Below are 4,637 nucleotides of genomic sequence, written 5' to 3' on the forward strand. Positions count from 1 at the left end.
GGCACTGATTTTTCTTGTTTTAAAACAGTCCTAGATCAGTTGTGGCCACTTAGTAATGACCCATTTTTGCTTACCGGGTACTTAATTGTCACAACCTTAAAACTTTCCACACTTCTATAATAGCAAATCTGGATTTAAGTGATGTTCAATGGTACATTTACACTTTAGCTCTGTCACAAGAGTGCTGGTAAAGTCAAGTCACATATTTAAATCTAGGTCATGTCAAACTCAAAGTGTCAAAGACGAATGAAAGATGCGTTCATTAATTATTGTCCCATTGTTTACTACTGCTGTGAATTTTTATATAATATAACTGATGACCATCATGTGAGAGAAAATTCACATTATCTTAGTATATCAGGTTTAGCAGCCTTTTAGATAACAAAGTTGGCTAGTTTTCAATGTCGCTTCTGGCGATCAAACCCGCAGCACAACCTCCTGCAATCAAAGACGACACTCTACCACTAGGCTTTTAGGAAGGTTCTGAAATTTTTCGATCCCTCGTCAGAGCAACCAAACCAAAAATTAAGTCAAATATTGCCGACTCGGTATTATTGAGTCAGTTCATGAGAGATAATGGAAGATTCAACATCTCTCACGCCCCCTAGCATCGCCTTAAGCAGTATTCAATTCTCAACACGAAAGTGCTGGAGTCATTGATCCTGAGGGACCAGAAAAAACACTTGATTAATGTTCGAAATAAAATCATTTGATTAAAGACAATACTATTATTTTAGCCAGGTCACAGGGAAAGGGCAGTCTAATCAGTATCCAATTAAACTTTTTGTTATTGTCAGAAAACCGCTTTTAAGCAAACAGCTTTCAAGCGACAGCAGGCTGATTTGGATCCAAACTGGCCACAATCGCCTTAAATTCTCTTTTACTGTGACACACGGTTCATTTGACTTTAAAATAATATCAAATACTTAAATAGAAAGAAGAAATAATACAAACCAGTAATTTGAGTAAAGACTTTGTAATGTTGATATCGGGTATCATGGTCATTTAATAAGTGGCAAAATGCTCGTGTACAATTTACAAAGCAAAATGTGACTTAAAATGATAACTAAAAATACCAGTTTTGCCGTGTCAAGCTGTCAAGATCCAGAAAGTCCTGCATTCACATCGAATATATCCTTCAAATTCAATCCATTGTTGACATTAGTGGAGATTTAGTGAATAAATAACTCATATATCCTAAATGACAGTTTCTAAATAGCCAAACAAGCCGATGTATGTTGTAAGAAAGTTTTGACATGAGTGTGAACATAATCTCATGGGCGCGGCCATTGTTGTATGTTGAGGCACGAACGACAACTCTGCTGGAGAATGTTATCAATGCTAATCAGCGAGATATGCCGATTAGAAAAATCAAGTTATCTCAATCGGACTGGCTCGGTCTTTTACATAGCTCGCCATTGTGAAGAATTGTTTCATGGTATGATAACTTAGACGAGCTGCTGAAGCAGCATCGTCAAACATGTACTTAGCTAGTTTTCATGTTGATTCGGCAATAACTGTGATTCCTAGAGTATTATCAAGCTTTTACTTTTATTTGACCCAGTTTGTGATCTCACATTACCCAGTTTTTCAAAATTTTCCGAGGTATCATTTGGGAAAATGTTTTGACAAAGTTTAATGGAGATTGGACAATTAATGTGACCTAGAGCGTTAACAAGATAAATGTCAAATGACTGAACACAAAAGCTCACTATTATCATGTTGTTGTTAGATGAGCTAAAAATACAGGCATCATGAAAATATGATAAAAAGATGATTATTTCAACGTCATTTATGCAAGCTGAACATGAAAAGTATGAGGTTATGTTTCTTACACAGCTTTTCACCATAAATGACCTTTATCAACAGCCTATAAAATGTTTGAGAAATTTCCCGCAAGTAGACCCGAATGAATAAATCCAATTTTTTCCTTGGCCGATTTGAGAGAACTTTGGCAACATCAATGCTTCATATTGGATATGAAAAAGTACAGGGTATAGCAAGTAATAACTCTCAGTGTAGAGAAATCTGGACTATAACCATGTTCATACAACATGTTAAAATCCCTTCCCCAGAATTCTGGGATCAGTATTCGGTCAGTCAATTGTCATAAATGCCTTATGATGATAACACAGTTTTGCTTTCAAGATATAAAATTACACAAACATTTATCCTTGTTGAACTACTGTTTACAATAAGATTGTATCATTTCTTAAGAAAGAAATGAATGACAATCAAACATTAAATGCCACATGTTAGCATTGTGAGAAAAACGATTTTAAATAGTATTGTCATGATAAGTGGGAATTCCTTCAATTATCTAATTATACTGTGTGAAGTTGATATCAGATTGCACTTGTGCATGACAAATATTTTCTTTATTTAGTAAATAGAGGCAAGGACAATATACATAAATTGCCCATATATATGTGAAAACCTTGCGAGATGTACCATAATGAATTGTATAAACTTTATCAACAATGTATGCAAATAAACTTTTTATGCTGATAAATGCTCATAACTCCTATGTTGCTTCAGATGTAACATTCATATTTGGTATGCATGTGTATATTGACAAGGCCTTTCAATACACACACAAATTAAGACCCCTTTAACCTTGACTTTGAACTTAGGGTCTGCGTTTAGGTTTCAAAAAATGCGTTTAGTTTTCGAAAAATGCTCATAATTTCTATCAAAGCGTTTATCGGGGGCATATGTCATACTATGGAGACAGCTCTTGTTATGTTAAGTAATGAATTGATTTATGACAGATAGAAAGTAAACAAGTGATGTTTTTTTAGCATTATTAAGTTTCTAATTACCCTACATGTTATTATAAAATGTGCAATTAACAGTGAATTTATTTTTACAGATATTTCTTGTTATACATAGGCCAGTCTTTACCCACCCACTTAAAGGGAAATATTCATTGTATTTCCTTTAGGTATAGCCATATAGCAAATCTGTGCATATTGCCACTCTCCTTGCATATATTATAATCTAGTAGAAGTAATTATAACATTGATGGGATATATAAGACAAAATGCAACAAATGCCAAAGAAAGTAGCTTTTGTTATACAATTCAAAAATCAAACTAAGTCTACAGCTATCACACTCTTTAAAGAGCATTAAAAACACTCCATTGATACCCCTACCAAGAGTGTGTAATGTGGTAACTCATAACCTTACAGGGATCTTTTCACGCTTTGGTAAATTGACAAAATTGAAAAAAGTTGTTTCAGATTCGTAAGTTTTTGTTTTAGTTATGATATTTGTGAGGAAACAGTAATACTGAACATTAACCATGCTCTAATATAGCCATTTTGTGCATCTTTTGACGATTTTAAAACCTAAAAATTATAAAGCGTTGCAACGCGAAACGATTGAATAATTTGGAGAGTTCTGTTTTTGTCGTTAAATTTTGTGAAACTACGAAGATTGCTTATATAAGGTATAAAATACGTCATGAATGTGTACTCGGCGGAATAGCTCAGTAGGCTAAAGCGTTTTTACTTCAGGACTCTGGCAGGACTCCAGGGGTCACTGGTTCGAAACCTGCTCCGGGCAATGTTCTTTTCCTTTTTTTAATTTTTTTCTTGATTTTTTACTGGAGCTTTTATGATCCAATGTTTACATTTATCAATATAAAGCATTTAATGAATAAGTTAAAAAAATGCCAAAATCTGTGAAAAGGCCCCTTTAATAATTTTAATAAAGAACAATTTCGCTCCTTCAATAGATTTTCTCTCACCTGCAAAGTGTCAGTGGACAACCTTTTATCTTTATGAAAATGGCTGCTTTATTTAGGGCTTTTATATCAAGATATTATGTGTCAAGGAATATTTTAATTTAATAAATGTTTATTTAGAGATAATTATTTATATCAAGGTTGTCAAGAGAATAAATGTGTTAAAGGGATCTTTTCACGCTTTGGTAAATTGACAAAATTGAAAAAAGTTGTTTCAGATTCGCAAATTTTCGTGTTAGTTATGATATTTGTGAGGAAACAGTAATACTGAACATTTACCATGCTTTAATATAGCCATTATATGCATCTTTTGACGATTATAAAACCTAAAAATTATAAAGCGTTGCAACGCGAAACGATTGAATAATTTGGAGAGTTCTGTTTTTGTCGTTAAATTTTGTATAACTACGAAGATTGCTTATATATGGTATAAAATACGAGAAATATGTGTACTCGGCGGAATAGCTCGGTAGGCTAAAGCGTTTTTACTTCAGGACTCTGGCAGGACTCCAGGGGTTTCTGGTTCGAAACCTGCTCCGGGCAATGTTCTTTTCCTTTTTTTAATTTTATTCTTGATTTTTTACTGGAGCTTTTACGATCCAATGTTTACATTTATCAATATAAAGCATTTAATGAATAAGTTAAAAAATGCCAAAATCTGTGAAAAGGCCCCTTTAAGCATAGACGTTTTTTACAAACGTTGGTCCAAGTGAGGAGCAAGGAAGGAAAAAGGTCACATTTCAAGGTCAAAGTAACAAAATAAAACTTAACTTCATCCTGCATTATTAAATCATCAAATTACAAGCCAGAAGTGACATGTATTGCATGACTTGAGTGGTCTGGTCATATTTCAAGTAAAAGGTCAAATATAGGAAATCAACTCTATAA

This window comes from Dreissena polymorpha, chromosome 4, assembly GCF_020536995.1.
Source record: "Dreissena polymorpha isolate Duluth1 chromosome 4, UMN_Dpol_1.0, whole genome shotgun sequence".
Lineage (NCBI taxonomy): Eukaryota > Metazoa > Mollusca > Bivalvia > Myida > Dreissenidae > Dreissena > Dreissena polymorpha.